We start from the raw sequence: 19,121 nt of genomic DNA on the forward strand, positions 1-19,121 counted from the left end.
AACGCTAATGTTTAGCGGCTAACCTGACTCTTCTGCTCTTCTCACTGACTGGTTGTTGTTGTTTATTGTTTATTTGCTGAAGAAAACGACAGGAAGTGATGAAGGAGAACGCGAGGTGAGACGTGATGCCTTCAAGGTCCGTCGGGTTAAACCTCCTCCCTGTTCTCCTCTTCATCAGTGGCTCCTGACACCTCTGTCCAATCAGGAGGAGGCAGCAGGTTGAGGGCGAGTCCATTCGGTCGGCCCGGCGCTCCTGCTGGGAGCGCTCCTCGGAGGTGTCTGGTCCGCCCACGTCCAGCCTGTCAGGGAGCTGGCGCTGAGCGCGGAGTGAAGCTCGAGGTTAGCGGGTGGCGGTGTGAAGTTCTGGAACCTCGTTTTCATCGAATCTCCAGACAATCATGGAAGTCATATCAGCTCCACTTCCTGTTTCCTTCTCTCCGTCTAGTAGTCGTCCAGTCGTTTTAGCATGCATACATGCTAACACGCTAACTGGAAACTAACAAGCGTAGCTCGCTCTTTGGAGGGGCGGAGCTCAGGAGCGCCCCTAGAGGTGACGTGTAGTGAACGCGACGTCAATTCTACCTGAAAATATAGAATTAAAGATGTTAGGATTCCTCTGCGCTCTATTTTGGCGGTGCCTCGTTGCCTTGTCGTTATTTCCCGTCTTGTAGCCCCGCCCCCGGGGGCGGGACAGCTGCACCTGCGGGTTATCGAAGCCGAGGCCTCAGATCCATCACTCCGCCGGTCGTTCCAGCTGCTGGGGGCCGGCGGGGCCCCGGGTGATGGATCGCCACGGCGACGGCAGCTCTCGAGCCTGGGGGACTATAAATCCTGATGCTGGCTGTTCTCCATAAATCCCGCCCCCCGCGTCGCCGCAGGAACCCGTGATGGATGCGCCGCGGCGTTGTTTTGTGGCGGAGACGTTGCTGCCGCCGCTCGTCCGGTGTTTCCTCTGGAGACGCCGATCGGTCCCTGGTGGGGGGGAAACGACACGACACAACCTTCATCTGCCAAGTCGTGCGTGTCACGGCGGCCCCCGAGGGCCCCGTAGGTTCGCCACCGCCACGGAACAGCGCCTACTTTAATTTGTAGAGCAGCTCCTCCGGAGGAAATAAAGATATAAAACGTCTAAAGCAGGAAGTTTGAATTAAACCTTAGTAATAAAACAGGTTTTAAATCAGGCAGGAGACGGGCAGCCCCACCTGATTCATCCTTCAGCTGCAGTAAAACTTTGTTCTGGAAGGGGCGGAGCTAAACACACCTCAGTGATGTCATCGGTTTGTAGACAGAAAGCTGATGTAGCTGCTTGATTCAATCAGGTGATTCTCTACAGGTTTGACGCCTTCGTGCTGATTGGTCAGTGTGGGTGGAGTCAATTGAGAGTGGGTGGAGTTTGTTTGTTTGTTTGTTTGTTTGCCGACCGGGAGGAGAGACGTCTCAGCCAATCAGGAGCTTTAGGGGCGTTGGCAATTAGCTTCAGTGTGTTTGTGTGTCCATTAGAGGAAAAAAACAACAACAACAAGCTGCACACACAAGAAGGAAAACAAACAAACAAACAAGCGGCACGCTGACATTAAACCTCAAGCGTCTCCATGGGAACCAGATTTACTGTGGTTTTTTTTAAACTCTGCTGCTTCCTGTTGTCCCATCCTTCACTTCCTGTCCAATCAGAACCATTAAATATTAAACTTATTGATCGGCATTAATCTGACAGTCAGCTGATCGATACTTTAGAGACTGGATTTTAATATCAGAGCGAGGCGGGGGCGACGAGGGGCGCCACCTGGTGGGCGGGGGGGGGGCATCGCTGGGGGGAGGAGAACATTGAATATTGGAGACGAGCTAAGCTAACGTTAGCAGCAGCAACGAAATGTCGCGTGCGAGGATGATGATGTCATTGGTCGACGGTTGAGGGGCCAAATCTGTTGTGGCCCCGCCTCTTATTGCAGCATCATTTTGCTGATAATTTGCCGATCATTTTTTTAAATTGCGGGCTGGAATCTCTGGTCCCGCCCCCCTCCCCCTCTATGTGGGGGGGTCGTGTCAGGGTGTTGATTGGCGCCACACCTCTGGGGTAAAGTGTGACATCCTGGCCAATTAGCAGCTTCCTGTCGCGGCGCCGATCAAACGTGGATTCGTTAACGGAAGCTTTAATTAAAGGAGGGGGGGTGGGTGGGGCGGAGCTTCAGACATCCCCCCAGAGGATGTTTGCGGTTTGCTAACCTTCAGCTCCTGCTTCCTCATTTAAGCAGCAAAACACACTGTAGCCAATTGGAGCGCGGTAGCCGGGCCCTGACTCCGCCCAACACGCTGCCAAGATTACCATCAGGGTCGTCAGGGGGGGGGGTGGGGTGGCGAGGTTTACTGCGAATCGCTGCACCTGGATCAGTGGCGGGATGATTCGATTATTGGATGATTATTGATCACAGATCAGGAGGCATGGCTTAAGACGCCTTCAGGTCTGATGCGTCCATAAATGGCGAACATCTACTCCCCTCCCTCGCTCTAACGGAACGCTTCCACTCATCTTTGGCAGCACACCTGACGGCTGATATCACTTCCTGTGTCTTCTGTGGTCTAACAGGAAGTGAGGCGTTGGCTGCTTTCACCTCAGGGAGCAGACCGCCGTCCTTCAGCGGCTCGTAAGCCAGACGATATGACGGCCAGTGGCTTTAAAGAGATTACTGGCAGCGAGCGCCAACGCCGTTAAACCGGATTGTTCTCCACACCGCCGCTGACAGGAAGTGGGCGCCGGCAGCGGCTAGTTGGTATTCCTGACCGTCGCCGCCGTCGTGTTCAACTACAGGAATCTGTGACAAACTCAATAACGGTGCATTCTGGGTAGTGAGGGAGGGAGGGGCGGGCTCAGCTGCAGCACACACATGTGTCATGTATGTAAAGCGTGTCGGACACGTGCTGGATTGTGTCCCCGTGTGCGTTAGCATTAACATTAGCATGTATTTGCACATGTATTTGAGTGAGAGGGCTGGACTGAGCTAACGGCAGCGATAGCATGCTCCGCCTACTGGTGTGGGAGGGGCCAAAGAAAGCTCCATGACAACAGCTAGCATGCCAGCTAGCATTAGCATGCCTTTCGCTGACTGCAGGTGACTGCACCTGGTGCTACAGCTAACATAAGCACTCCTACGGCTAGGACTGTAGCTAACATGTGCACACCTGCAGCTGGCATTGATGCTAACATTAGCACACCTGCAACGAGCGCTGCTATCATGTTTAACGGTGAAGCTGCAGAAACATTTGCATGCCAAATAGCCGGCGGTGCGTGGCTAACGCCCCGTTAGCGCCCTGTTCTCCGCTGGGACCGTTGGCGTTAGCGTGGATCTGGTCTCTGGAAGCGCATTTGAATTTTCCTCCTGAGGCGCTGAAACAACAGCAGAAAGTAAAAAGATAAGCAGTGGATCTGAAACGAGCGCAGCTGAAGTGAAGCTGAAGCAGAGCTGAAGCAGAGGAGACAGCCATCACAACGCTCCTGACGTGTCCAGCTTCCAGCTCCACAGCAGCTGATTTATTCCTGCCTCGGCCTCCTCTTATTTATTTCTATCTGCAGGAAGCTGATGGTAAAGCAGAGCGGCGGCGGCGGGGGGTGGGGGGGTGGAGGGGTGTGTGTGTGTGTGGGGGGGGGAGCGCTTGATAAATGGTCCAAGGAAGGAGACGGACACCTGAAGACACCCCCCTCAAATGAGATAACGCCTCAATCTGTCTGGGCGGCGGGACGGACGGACGGTTCCATCAGCCGCCGCTCCCCGCTCCTGAAGCGTGTTTCAGGATGAACCCCGTGTTTCAGAGTGAGCCTGGTGTTTCAGGATGAACCCCGTGTTTCAGGGTGAGCCTCGCGTCGTCTCTGAATGACAATCGTTTCTTCTGGACGTCAGTATGGAGAGCAGGCAGAGACAGATCGCCCCCCAATAATGGATTTCCTCCTGGATCTGCTGATTACGGCCTGAAAAGACGAGCGTGGAGCAGAACGGTGTGTTCAGGGACACGAATGAGGAGCCGGACATGAGAGCATTGCTTCACTGAGACGAGTTGGGTAGAACTCCAATAAGAACCCACTGTGGAACACGACAAGAACCACTGCAATGAAACAGCTCCAGAGGGTCTAGAGCTCCACTGGGTCTAGAGGTCCACTGGGTTTAGAGGTCCACTGGGTCTAGAGCTCAAGAGGGTCTAGAGCTCCACTGGGTCTAGAGCTCCACTGGGTCTAGAGCTCCACTGGGTCTAGAGGTCCAGAGGGTCTAGATCTCTGTGGATCTTCTCCACTGACTCTGGTCCAGCTCTGCTCTTCTTCCTTGTTCCTGCTGGTTTGTCAGTAGAGTACCTGCTGCAGTACCTTCTGTGACCAGCAGGAGGCAGCTTTGATCCACAGGAAGAACAACAGTCTGACCTGAACACATTTGTATTTTATTAACTGCAGTGATCCCCGCAGGGAAATTAGTAGTTATTATTATTGTTGTTGTTATACATTATTATGATGATGATTATGACATTATTGTCATCATCATTATGTTGTACTACTGGTAATATAAAGTTCAGTAATAGTAGATGCATACAGTACAGTAGTAGTAGTAGTAGTAGTAGTAGTAGTATACAGTACGGTGGGCGGTGCTAACGGGCTAACAGGCTAACGGGAGGTCACATGGGGGCCACGCCCCCTGCCTCGCCACTGGTCTCACCTGGATCCTGATACCTGACGCTGTGACGTCCTTCCCAGGATGCCATGCGTTGGCGTGCGTCACCGTGGCGGCGCTGACAGAGGGGAAGCGCCCCCCCCCCCCCCCAGCTGGATATCCAGACATCGTCACGGCGACGAGATGAAGGCAATTCATCTTCATTTAGCGGCGCTGCGATCTGACGGGCTGCTGCGTGTCTTCAATTGATCGGCTCATAATGTTCTGAATTTACATCAGGCGTCTCCCGGGACGGCCGGCGATCTGCATTCCGGCGCCGCTGCCTCATCGTTCACGCATCAGAATGATCAGCCAGCTCAACGCTGACATGACGGGAGGACGGGGGCCTCCCCGCATACAGATCATCACCACGGAAACGCCAGGAGGAGGAGTCAGATGGAATGCCCCCCCCCCCAGCTGGGTGTGGCCCCTTCAGGGGGGCGGGGCCTACGTGCAGTTAGCCTCATCATGCTACTGACATGTTTTAACCAATCAGAGGTGGAGGGGCGTGTCTTCATGCTGAAGCTCATTGATGCGTTAGCCTCATCAGATAAATGTGCTATGCTAACGTTAGCCTCATCAGCTAGCGATGCTACACTAACGATAGCCTCATCAGATAGCGATGCTACGCTAACGATAGCCTCATCAGATAGCGATGCTACGCTAACGATAGGCTGTTCAGGGAGACACATAATTAAAATGAGCTGGGGGGGTGGGTGGCAGAACGGTGCCGTTCTGCTGCTGTTTGGAATTCAATAAATATTTTGTGAAGGGTAGAATAATTGCCCGGCTCTATCTCCCCCCGCTGCAGTAATGTGTTTCTTATCGCCGCGGCGACGGCGGCTGTAAAGCAGCCGCTTCCTGTTGTTATGAGAGACGCAGCGTTTTCTGGAGAATTGTGTTCCAGATTGGGGGCGCCGCGCTGTCAGCAGAAGCGTTTGGACCTCTTTTGTCTGGGGGGGGGGGGTTCTGCATTCAGCGAGCACACCCCAATCCATCCAACCCCCACTCCCCATCCATTCCTCCATCCATCCATCCGTCAGGACTACAACTGTAAAAACTGCTCAACTTTATGTGGTGAAACTTGAGCTCACATCAGCCGTACCCAGGGGGCGTGTCCTATTGGATTTAGGAATTTTTTTGTGTTTCCATGGCAACAGCTCAAACATATTTAGAAACCACCGAGACTCACCTCTGAAGCGCGTCCTGTAACCTGCGCATCCGCTCCTTGACGGTCTCCACAAATACACCTGGACTCATCTGTGTTTTTTGTGTTTCCATGGAAACGGTGGGGGTGGTAGCCTCAGAAGAAGGCGGAGCTCATCGTGCTGAGATTTACTTTTTTTCATGCGAAATCCGTGACATTTATTTGAGTGATATCCATGGCGACGTGTCCGGTCCGCTAGAGTTTGGAAGCGGCGCTGAAAGTTCCCGACGCCTTTGAATGCGGCACGCTGCTCGGTTATAAAATCTTTCCGTCTTTGAGGTCGTTAATTCTAAAGGTCAGTTCATGGAGGGATCGATTCTTCAGGTTTTAGTTCCTCTGAGATCACAACACTTTCGCACCTTTCTGTTTGCTGACTGCTGGTTGCCACGACAACTCCCCTTCTGTTTGATGTACAACAACGCTTCGGCAGACATCCGTGTTCTGAGAACGTTGTTGACGGTGTGGGCGTCTCCACCAACCAGAACAACCTTACCTGACTCAGATCTGGATGTGGTGATCTGATGAGATCCAGGTTCTAGGGGCGGGGTTTCACAAGGTCACGTGATCTGGGGGCGGGTTCAGCTGAACCTTAGTTTTTAAATCATTTAAACCTCTGGATCTGAGTTCAGTCACAAACCTTTGGTTGTGATTCTCTGTGAAGCTCCAGGAATATTTTGTCAGACAGGGAAACTTCCCGTCGCCACGGCGATGCGTTTTCATCTTGGCTGAAGCCTGATTTTTAACAAAAGCTGAAGCTTAACGTCCACACGGCGGAATAACACGCCGACAGAGACTGGCGTGAGTCTGGAGGTCTGGTGCTGAACGGTCCAATCAGGTGCGATAAACCCGGTTCTGGGCGGCGAGGCCTTGATGTGGTGATGTCACAGCGGCGTGTGTATGTGTGTGTGTGTGTGGGGGGGAGAGATCTAGGGGGCGGAGCCTGAGTGGATGACTGCTCACCATTAAGATTCATGAGCGGCGGCACCTTGAATGCCAAGGTTTACGGTGACGTTCTGCCTCAGCGTCGTCCCTCAGGAGGAACGCCACTGGAGATTAGAGGGGGGGGGTACAGGATCAGAGGGGGCGGGGGCAGATAGGAGGGGGGAGGAGATAAGAAAGAATGGAGGAGAAGAGGGTCGCAGATGGAACATCGATACGAGTCGTTTCCTCGCCGACTGGAATGCGATCAGGGTTGGGAGACGAGTTTTTGTACTTTGTTAAAAAATAAAAATGTTTTTCAGCTTAAAAGAGATTCTTTTTAACCAAATATTATGAAAATATATTCATTAAAGTTTAGTGAACGCCTTCTATGAGGTTTTTAGCGGCACTGATGCTGGTGGGTGTCGCCCTGCGTGACATCATGAAGCTCTGGAGGGATGCTGTCGGAGTGGCGCCTGAAGCTAATCCATCAGGTTGTCGCTAACGCTGAGCTAACGACGGCGTTCGAGCGCCGGGTTCAGGGATCGGACAGAGCGTCGGATAACAGGAAACAAGTTTGTTAATTGCGTTTCTATGGCGGCGTTTGAAGTGTTTAGCGTTTCCTGGACATTATCGTCAGGAAGAGACAGGACGATTAAATAGTTTGATTTGAAAGCCAACCACGTCCCTCCCCCTGAGACAGGTTTACAGCGTTTAGCAACAGCTTCATCTTTTCTTCACGCGCTCCTCTTCCTCTCTCAGCTGATGCATTCTGGTCTGATTGCAGCGCCACCTCCACACCCCTAGGGGGCAGCACAACACCAGAGGAACTCCCCCTGTAGCTGCTGTTAGCTCAGTTAGCATGGAGCTAACCCTTCTATGGCTGATCTGGACTCTCTGGAGCGCTGCAGTTTGTCCTCCTGACCAGTAGGTGGCAGTGTGACCTTAGAGACGCCTGGAGATGCTCCAGAAGCAGAACCAGTTGTTCTAAAGGACCGTCTGCGTTACCATGGCGACGTCCAATTTTTCCTTTCTGCTGCCTGTCAATTAAAGTTTACATGTTAATGTCTAGCAGCGTCAGAATGCTGCCCCTAGAGGTGTAGGGTGGTACTACAGGTCAGACGGAGACTAGCTGGTTAGCATCTTAGCCCTGTTTGTGTTTCTTCTGCTTATAATAAAGTTCTTGTTGGGTTCATGACCCCTTGAACTGCCCCCATTGGCCAATCAGTTACCTCCCCCAGTGATCCAGCGGAGCTAACACATGCTAACGCTCCTGTAGCTCCGTGATGAAGTCGACTCTGTTCTGCGTGACGACAGGAAGTCAGGCGGCGCCGGCGAGGCACCAACAGGAGACGGTTCTCAAGGCCGAGTGGAATAAAAGAGGAGAGGTTTGAAGAGCTGAAGCAACAAAAAAAGAAGAGAATAAAGAGTTTGAGTCGTGACAAGAGGAGAGGAGGAGAGAGCTGCTCCCTGATGGACGGGCAGGAGCTGAGGAGGAGGAGGAAGTCAGGTGTGCAAAGAGGAAGAGCGGGACGGAGTGAAGGAGCGCCGGACTGAAAGACGAGAAGACGAGGAGAGGATGGGACACGGATGAGCGGAGGAGGAGGAGGAGGAGGAGGAGGAGGAGGAGAAGGAGGGATAGCTGGTGCTGTTTAAGAATCCATCCTGGTTTGTCCACAGGGGGGCAGTGCTGTACCAGATCCATGAGGGTCTGCTGAGTCCTGATGGAGGTCTACCTTCATCTGCACTTTCATCGCCGTCTTCCTCCCGTCGTTTGTCCTCTACCCCATCTATTTTCAGATTGCCACGGCGACGCTGCAGCGCCTGTGATGTCACACGGACACGATGACATCAGCGTCCTGACATGAAGGCGTCCTCCTAATCCCGGGGGGACGGCTTGACCTCCGATTCCGAAAAGTTTCACAAACCTGCCCCATCCCCCCTCACCTCCCCAATTAAAGATGTGCATAAAGGAGGGGGGTGCCCTGAAGGTGACGCCATTTCCATAAGTGCTTTTAATAGGCTGCGGCTCGCAGGGGCTGGCTGGTAATTATCCCGGGTGACCCGCAGCAATTACCCCCCTGGTCCCAGCGGACGGAGGCAATCTGAAGCTAATTGAGCGCTAAGCCACCGGAATGGCGCCAGCGCAACCTTTCAGGGGGGCGGGGCCATTTTTTTCAGGCGAAAGCCTCCTTTTGATTCCCTGACAATCAGCTTGACCTTCCTGACCTTGATGAGGGGCAGGAAGTGGGGGAGGGGGTAACACCCCAGGTTAATTAGCGATGGCGGGGCGTTAGCGCGCGGAGGCTAATAGGTGTTTAAACAGCCCGTTGTCGCAGCGACAGTGGGTCGAGTGTTTAAATGTTGACTCAATGGATGGCTGATGGGCCCCCCCCCTCAGACCCCCCCGTCACCGGGGGCTCATCAGCTCCACTCTCCCGGAGCATAAAGACAACACACCACATTAGCTCCTCTACGCAGACGACCCTCCCTTCTATTAGCGACGCTGCTATTAGCGACGCTGCTATTAGCGACGCTGCTATTAGCGGCGCCGCTGATGTCAGGGGAGCCATCTGCTAACAAAGAGGCTACTTAGAACGTAGCCCCCATCCAGCCGGGAGGAATGAGGGGGGTGTTCTAACAAAAACAGTGGGCGTGTCCAGGTGGGAGGGGCCTGTCACTCCGTCAGGAGATCCTCCAGGTTATTCACCATTACCTGCATGGGTGGGTTTTAGCCCCGCCCACTAGCTGGTGGCTGGCGTTGTGTTAGCTGCAAGTCTGCCACCCTGTTGCCCCTGGCAACAAGCCATGTGACATGTCAGTCAGTCAGATGGGCGGAGCTAGATGCTGCTGTTAACAGCGTGAGATCACGATTGGTCTGTGTAGATGTAGCTGTAAGCATTAGCAGTTAGCATCCATCAGGTTGTCGTTTAATTCTAACTGTGATAAATCCTTTATTGTTATTATTATTTAAAGTTAAACTCTCACATGGGTTAATTCTGGAGGACCGTCAGCGTCCTTGTTCTGGGGTCCCGGGTCTGTCGTCATGGTGACCGTTTAGACAGATATGATCAGAATATTTCTGTCTATAATCTGTAATCTAAATGGAAATGGATGCAAAGAAAAAAAACAAAATAGACAATAAATAAATAAAAAAACCTGTTCCAGGTGTCACACGGGTCCAGAACCCAGTCACACAACGAGGTGTGTTGTTGTTGTTGTTGTTGTTGTTGTGTTGTCGTGTTGCGTTCAGGTGTAACACGCCTGCCTGACTTTTCATAACTCTAACCTCCAGACTGGGTTCTTGTTTTATTTTCTATTTCCTCATTCGTTGTGTGGGTGTGTGTGTGTGAGATTACACATTCTTGTGTGTGTATAGCATGAAATGGTGTATTGATTACGCCGATACGGGGGTGATTTGGGATTCATTGGAGGGGAGAGAAGGCGGCAGCGTGACGGCGAGCGACTCTCGCTTTCAATCGATGTTCGCCGGGCCGCCGGCGTGACGCCTGATACCTGACCTATGGAACGCCGCCGCCGGTTCAGTGTGGGGGTGTCGCCACCCCCTAGTCCTGATAACACCAACTACGAAACTACGGCAACAGGGAGGGACAGATTATAATCACCACAGATTAGAATCTGTTTCTCTCCGGTAAAATAGAAGCAGCGTTCTCCTAGCATACGGTGTTAGCCAACAGGTAGCTAACAAGTAGCATTAGCTGCCACGTGAATCCCTAAACCAGGCATCAGATTCACGCATAGATATGACTTTTCATTTTTTACAGCGTGCTCAGGTCACGACCTTTTGGTTCCAGCAGGAGTCAAAGCGTCATTTTTTACAGCGTGCTGCTTTAACGTTTCCAGTTCGTCGTCCTCGTCGATCGCGACCCTTTAACGCCCGTCGCCGTGACGACCCATTGCTCCAGTCCTGCTGTCAGCTGACCTCCCTCCTTTTCCTCCTCCTCCTCCCCAGTGGAGCTGCCAATCATGGCTGGCGTCTCGTCTGATGTATCCCCTTCACATCACATCTCCGACATCCAAGCCAGAAATGTGTTTGTCAGTTCTCATCTGAACGGAATCCGCTCCTGACGGCGTCGGGCCTCGTGCCAGCGTTTCCACGGCGGCGGCAGCTGATTCATCATTCTGCGCTCCGTCTGTAATAAACAACCACCGACTCTCATCCGTCCGTTCGCCGTCGTCTCCGCGGCGGCGGCTGCTCGCTGTAATTCCTCCGGTCAAGGTCAAAGCCGACGGGGGCGCCACCGCCACTCGGCGTGACGCTACTTTGACAAATTTGTGGCGGATCAATCCGTCTGCATGCGAGCCGAGGCGGCGGGTTCTGGGCGTGTGCTCCGTTTGGCGGCCAAATAGATCTGAAATTGATATTGATCTCCTGATTTGCCCAGGAGGGGGCATGATTCATTCGATAAGAGCCTCGAGGCGGGGCAGAGGTGAGCGGCGCAGCGCCGCCGACCGCACTTTATTTAAACTGTGAGTCAGTCAGGAATTTAATTATCAGCCAAAGGTCAGAAACACTCGCGTCACGTGACATGCTCATCCTGATTCGCTGTTTACTGGGCTAACACTCGCTAACCTCGCCGTTTAGCTTGTTTGAGGGAGTCGTGTGATGCAGTACCACAGGAGAGGGTAGGGGGCGCTATAAATCCAATTAAAAACACACAAAAATAAATAAGTTTACTTCATTTTCTCAAATATTACAATCATAATATCATGTTACTCTACAATAAATCAGAATAAACATATTATATTATTAGCCCATAGCAACCCCCGGGACCCGCGATGAACAGGAAGAGATGAAGACGAGACGGAGACATTTTTTCTGCACTATATTATTAAATACATTCATTAATAAAGTTCAGGACAGAACTGGGATCTACATTTTAGCCTGGAGGTTAACTAATTTGACGTAAGCTGAGGTTTATCTGTGTGTGTGTGTGTGTGTGTGTGTGTGTGTGTGTGTGTGTGTGTGTGTGTGTGTGTGTGTGTGTGTGTGTGTGTGTGTGTGTGTGTGTGTGTGTGTGTGTGTGTGTATACTAACAGAGGTGTACCTGTACGTTCACACATTAGGGGTGCATAAATGCATGCTAACGCTACACACAGGGTTTAATAGATGGAGCACGGCGGTGCGGCATCGACTGGCGTGTTCGTCCAATCAGTTCTCATGGACCGTGCTAACGGCGTTAGCATCCTGTAGCAGAGGGACGGTGGATATGAGGCTCTTAAATCACTGCTTTCACCCTGATGAGCACAGAAACAAAAACACACGCTTGACACATTAGCCGGAGTCAAGAAGCCACGAGCGCCCACACACACACACACACACACACACACACACACACACACACACACACACACACACACACACACACACACACACACTTCCAGATTAAATCTGTGAGTTATGCTTCTATTGTGTGTTCTGCGTGGCGTTCTAGTGGAGTTAATGCATCAGCGCGGCCCCCCCGGCACAAAGCGCCGCTTAAAGAGCGTCGTTACGCGCCGGACGGCTGCGACAGCTTGTAATTAAGGGATCCATTTTTAACCGGCGTGCAGGAAGAGGAAGTCATTGTCCCCCCCCAGCTTCATGCATTAGCAATGAGAGCCGTCGCGCTGATAGCAGACGAGCTGAAGCCGTTTCCGTCAGCTGATGACTCCCCCCGGAGCGCCGGCCGGTCGGCCAATCGCTGCGGGGGGTGAACAGCGCTCCGAGCCTGATTGAGCTCTGAATACATGGAGGCCGTTTCCTGTTCGCCGCGCTAACGCTAACAAAGCTTCAGACCGGAGGCGCTCAATCTGTCGGATGAGCCCATCAGATGGTGGGAACCGTTTACCCCCCCACCGCCGCCGTTAGCGTGGAAACCGCTAACAGTCTGAGCTGCTCCATCGATGGGCTGATTTCAAGTTTCAGCTAAACTCAACCCGTCCATGGTCCGTGTGTCAATAAAGTTTTTAGAAAAGATGCTGAGGTTCACAACCGGGCGGCGTCAGGGTTAGCTTCTGACGCCAATGTGCTACCTGCTAGCTAACCTGAGCAACAACACGTTTATGACGTCTGCGAAAATCAGCTTTTGTCTGGATCTGGATGTTAGCATGGTGTTAGCATGGTGTTAGCATGGTGTTAAGAGGGTGTTAGCTGGGTGTTAGCACAAAGAATGGTCCTCAAAACTCAAACGAGTCAACGGAACGGGAGCAATGGCGTCGGCGATGTTTGTTGTCAGAGAACATTTGTCTGATTTTGTCCAGCCACAGCGAAAAAGTAAACTCAAACTGTTATTGTAGCACTTCCTGTTTGTATTAGCTACTTCCTGTTCCAGGCCCCGCCCCTCCAGGAAGCTTTGTTCAGTGTTTTTTACTTTTTCTGGCACCAGAATTTAACGGATTCCATCTAATGGATCAGAAAAACCAACACGGAGGCTGAAGTGGTTTATTGTCGTCCCTCCAGAGGCAAATACCCCAAAAATAAATGTGCTAATGTTTGGCTAACGCTCCCGTCCGGTCAGTGGAATCACGCCGTGATGAATCGTGTCTCCTTGGCGCGATATCAGCGGCGTCCTCTGCTCTAATAGTGAGATCTCTAGTGGCGTGATGATGGAGCGCCGCTGCTCCGAACCACTTACCATCCATCCACCTGAAATGTGGCTCCGCTAACGGGCGGCTGGCGCCGCCGCCGTGCTGCCAAGCGATGCTGCAGCGGAGGCGATAAAGCAGCCGCCGCCTGCTAGTCATCGCTATAATCTCCCCAATAAAAAGTGGCGGTGACACTGTGGTTACGGCATTCCGGTGGCGGCGCAGACGGATGGAGGATGGCGCCGCCGAGGACTTGATCATCGGGTCCTTACGGGTGTTCAAATGCGCCGCCAGGACACCCGTAGGCCGTCCTGCCGGGGTAATGACGGCGGCGGCGTCTTGGTGCCTGGCGTCGTAACAACAGGATGCATGCTGGGGGGGGGCGTCGCCAAACGGCAGTGCACCATTATCGCCGCTTCCAGAGCAGCGGCGAGGCGGAGACGTTTAGCGCCGTGTCAAAGACGCCCCAGTCCTCCATCAGGACGGCCGCCGCCAGAAGAAAGGTTCTGTCAGCAGCGCTGACAGCGGTAATATTTCACCCCCATCAGACAGGAGTACCCCCCCCCAACACGCCCCCCCCCCTGAGGAATACATATGAATAATTTTCTGCTGCCGATGGAGGAAGAGGAGGAAACGTGTTTTTATTCATTACAGCAGCAGAAAGAGGCCAGAAGCACCGCCGTCGTCCACCGAGAGAAACCAATAAAGGTTTGTCCATTCAAAACGTGATCCAAACGCGAGGAGGACCCTCGTGAGCGAGAGAGGATGAGGAAGAGGAGCGACGTCCAGACCTCGTTTCTACAAGGTGGTGAATGGAACCCCCAACGTAACCGTTGAAGTCAAAGTCAGTCAAAGTCAGTCAAAGTCAGTTGAAGCAGTTTAGTCTTCATCGCTGTTTGATGGAGGCGTGTCCGAGTACGGATTGATCGCCAGCGTTCATGTTAAACACGCTCGTATTGGGCTGAAGACCTTCAGCCCAATGGGGGGGAGGGTACAGGAAGTGTCTTTAACTCCTTCCTGTGTCTTTCGTCTCAGACGACCTCTGTCCTCTAATCGGCGGCGGCGTTGAGGTCACGGGTTCAGGCTCCGCCTCTCTTTCCGCCGCTGTCTCCGCCGCCGCCTGCCATCAGTTTCCCGAACGCCACTGAGGAATGTCTGACCCCAGAGACACGGGGGCCGGGCCCCGCACCCCCAATCGTCCCCTTCGCAGCTGCCGTATTTATGAAACGTCAAGCAGCCAAACACTGACTTCCTGTCGGGGAGCAGAGGAACAATGAGGAGACGCTCCGACCTGATGGACGGGCGCCAGGACACAGCCTGTAATTTAGATTTCATTACGATAGCGGACAGGTACAGTGGGGGGTGGGGGGCGGGGGGGGGGGGGGTGGTGGATCATCAGGAGGACCAGAGGAGGAGATGCTGGTGATAAACGGGACTCCAGATTGAACAGCTGGATGGATGAGAACAGATGAGGACAAATGAGGATGGATGAGGAAGGATGAAGATGGATGAGGATGGATGAGGACGGATGAGGAAGGATGACGATGGATGAGGAAGGATGAGGAAGGATGAAGACGAATGATGACGGATGCTAAGTCATGTTGATGTAGCGATGAACTAACGTCAGCAGTATCACCCGTCTGGTGTCCTGAATTCAGCGGTCACAGGGGCTGTCAGCCATCTGATGACATCATCAGCAGTGACATCATTGGCCTGCTTGGATCCAGTCCCCGCCTCCTGACCTTGATTGGTCCAGACGGTTGATGTACCTCTGCAGCCCGGAGACCTCGTGACGCGGCACCAGCGCCGAGCTCACCGCCTGATTCTGTGTCATTCAAGTTGTGTCTCCTGCAGTGCATTCTGGGAGCAGAGATTCATGTTGATGTCACAACCTGCAGGCGGTGCTGGTCCAGAACCGTCAGCATGCTCAGAAGCTGCTGATGGAGATCTGGAATCTGATTGGATGAAGTTAGTCATGTGACAGCTGCTGATTGGCTGGAGGTCCTGTTGCTCGTCCCTCAACAGGAAGTGTACGTCTGTTAGCTTCCTGATTATCATCACTAGCCTGATGATGTCATCTGTTAGTTCTGGAGACCAGGTTCTACGTTCAGGTGTTGTGAATCAACACGATGGTAGCTAACTTGCTAACCGTCGTGGCTCCGCCTCCACCTGTCAGGTGATTCTCTGCTCAGCTGAAGGAGACGTGACGGGCGGCACCTTCTCCCCCTCCTGTCAAAACACCCAAGAGGCTTAGCGGCGTCCTCTCTTAATCCCGTCATCTGCTCACGTTGGTTTGTCTCGTTTTGACGTGAATATGCCCCAGAGTGCCGGCGTGAGACGCCGATTTCACGCCATGGTCGTTCACCACACGCCAAACACGACAGCAGAAGAAAGGAGGGATTAGAAGACGAGTGAAAGAGAAACAAAGGAGGAAAGAAGATCCGTCCAGGAGGAGGAGGAGCTGATGTATCCATACGCCAACACGTGGTAACGAACGAGATCCGGTCTCACTGATGATGTGTCCATCCGCCAACACGTGGTAAAGAACGAGATCCGGTCTCACTGATGTTGTATCCATCCGCCAACACGTGGTAAAGAACGAGATCCGGTCTCACTGACGTTGTATCCATCTGCCAACACGTGGTAAAGAACGAGATCCGGTCTCACTGACGTTGTATCCATCCGCCAACACATGGTAAAGAACGAGATCCGGTCTCACTGACGTTGTATCCATCCGCCAACACGTGGTAAGTAACGAAGTCCGGTCTCGTGATGTTATATCCATCTGCCAACACGTGGTCGACTCGTATCTCTAACATCTGGTACGTGGAGCAGCTTGTGTGTCGGGTTCTAGTGGAACTAGTACGGCTGACGATCCCAATACAAACATTCATTTGTGATTGGTTGTCGATGGGAGTCGGGGATGACCTCGTCTCTGATTGGATGGGTTTTAATTCCAGCCTGAAGTCATCAGAAGACGGAGTCCTTTGTTTTTTAATCAGGACGACCTCCGCTCCACATTCATCACCTTCTACTGCAGATTCGTCCTCCAATCAATGCCAGCAGAGAGATGAATCAGCTGATGAATCTCCAGCCTCCTGGAGCGGCGCTGAATTAGCAGCCATTCTTCCACCTGTTAACTTCCTGTGGGGGGAATGAAGGGAGCAACGGGGGCATAAATCCAGGGGACGACCTCTTTAAATAAGTTCACCATAAATCTAACGTCACCGTCTGAACTCTTTTTACCTCCTCGTCCTGCTGCTGCTAGCCATCGTTAGCCCCCATCAGCACAGGCTAAACGCTAGGCTAAGCCAAATGCTAAGCCCATGAATGTTAGCTTATAAAGCTACCTAAAAAGATAATGGAAAATAAACAGAGTCAAAAGAGACATCGTCTGCAAATACGTTGTCTTTTTTTGTGTGAGGCATCCTAAAGTTAGCTACATTTGCGTGAACAGGTGTGTCCTCAAGTGTGATGTGCTAATGTTAGCTTCAGCTATGGATCAAGTGTGTCCTCAGGTTTGACATACTAACATTAGTTATAGCTTTACACCAGGTGTGTCCTCAGGTGAGGCATGCTAATGTTGGCTACATTTGCGTGAACAGGTGTTTCCTCAGGTGAGACATGCTAACGTTAGCTAAGGCTTTGGACCGGATGTGTCCTCAGGTGTGATATGCTAACATTAGCTACAGCTTTGGACCAGGTGTGACCTCATTTGAGGCGTGTCCTCCTGTGGGCGTTGTCTTGAGGTTGGGTGCTACGGATGCTACGACGCTACACCAGTTAGCGCTCGGTTGTCCCGTAAAGCATAAAGTTTGCCCCGCCTTGATGACTCAGCAGTTCTTTCCCAGGTGACGTCCGGGGCGGTTTCCATCACGCTGTGACATCAGCACGAATCGGGGTCACCCGGGAGCCGCCCGGGACGCTGATGAGGATGACTTCACTCAGGTTTGCCGACTCGGCGTTTCTGCGGATGAAACGATGCGTTCAATGTCAGCCGGCGCCTGCAGGCGTTCGGAGCTCTTTAGTACCAGACCGCAGCCGCCGTGGTGATCGTGATGCACGGAATGCAGAGCGGCGAGCGCCTCAGCCCTGCCTTTGATCATGGGCGGGGGGGTCTGGGGTGGGTGGGGGCGGGGCCTCCTGCGCCGCCACCCTGTGTAAAGACCCAGAGGCTTATTGATTCAGAAGAAGCTTTATTCCTCCTCGAGCTGCATGCATGCATAATTTATGGTCGTGATGTGTCGGGAGGCTTTTCCTTGTTTGCTTGTATTCCGAAGCGCATTTATTTATTTTTTTAACGGGAAAAGCTCCAGATTACTGAGGCGAGGGCTGGGGGGGGCGGGGCCGCGTCATCATTCCAGGTTCTTGCTCCACTGATGGATTTTACAGAACCGAAATAACACGCTGTCTGTTTGTGTCGTCCATTATTCATGACGCTTTTCCTCAAACCACTGATGGACGCCGCGTCGCATTAAAACGGAGACCGCCAGCAAAAAAAACCCCCACACACATTTCAGTTCACATCCTGTGGGTGGGGCTTGTGGGAATGGTTCTGTGGCTGATTGGATATCTGCATCAGGAGGAGGGGCGTCAATTGACACAGGCGTGTTTTGGGCGTGGCGGCGGGTGAGCGTGCCTTCAACATGCCTTCAACATGACTTCATCACGACATCAACACACCTTCAACGCGCCTTCACACCTTCAAGATGACTTAAACACAACTTCGACACGCCTTCAACACGACTTCAACACACCTTCAACGTGCCTTCAACGCAACTTCAACATGACTTCAACACGACATCAACACAACTTCAACATGACTTCAACACGACTTCAACATGACTTCAACACGACATCAACATGACTTCAACATGACTTCAGCACGACTTCAACATGACTTCAACACGACATCAACACGACTTCAACATGACTTCAACACGACTTCAACACGACTTCAACATGACTTCAACACGACTTCAACACGACTTCAAAACAACCTCATCACGACTTCAACACGCCTTCAACACGACTTCAACAAGACTTCACATCTTCATTGACTTTGTTCAGATTCACCAGCAGCAAAGGTTCTGGTCTGTGATTCAAACCCTCCAAGTGGTCAGTTTAAAGATGAGAGACGGATGTGGGATGGATGAGAAGCTGGATGAGAACATGATCCCTCTCACCTCTCCGGCCTCCTCCACCTTCACCTCTAGTCGTCTCATCTTCCCTCCTCTCTGTTCGTCTCCTCCCTTCCGCGTCTCCACTAGTCCTGGCAGTTCCAGGTGTGTCGGTCTCTCTGGCTGGTAAATCAGATGCACCTCGGTGGTTGGACTACTTCCTGCTGGTGGTTGGACTACTTCCTGCTGGCGGTTGGACTACTTCCTGCTGGTGGTTGGACTACTTCCTGCTGGCGGTTGGCTACTTCCTGCCAGTGATTGGACTATTTCCTGCCGGTGGTTGGACTACTTCCTGCTGGCGGTTGGCTACTTCCTGCTAGCGGTTGGACTACTTCCTGCTGGCGGTTGGACTACTTCCTGCTGGTGGTTGGTTATGTCCTGCTGGTGGTTGGACTACTTCCTGCTGGTGGTTGGTTATGTCCTGCTGGAGGTCAGACTACTTCCTGCTGGCGGTTGGTTACGTCCTGCTGGTGGTTGGACTACTTCCTGCTGGTGGTTGGTTATGTCCTGCTGGTAGTTGGACTACTTCCTGCTGGTTGC

The sequence above is a fragment of the Antennarius striatus genome, chromosome 12 (genome assembly GCF_040054535.1).
Source record: "Antennarius striatus isolate MH-2024 chromosome 12, ASM4005453v1, whole genome shotgun sequence".
In the NCBI taxonomy this organism is placed as follows: domain Eukaryota; kingdom Metazoa; phylum Chordata; class Actinopteri; order Lophiiformes; family Antennariidae; genus Antennarius; species Antennarius striatus.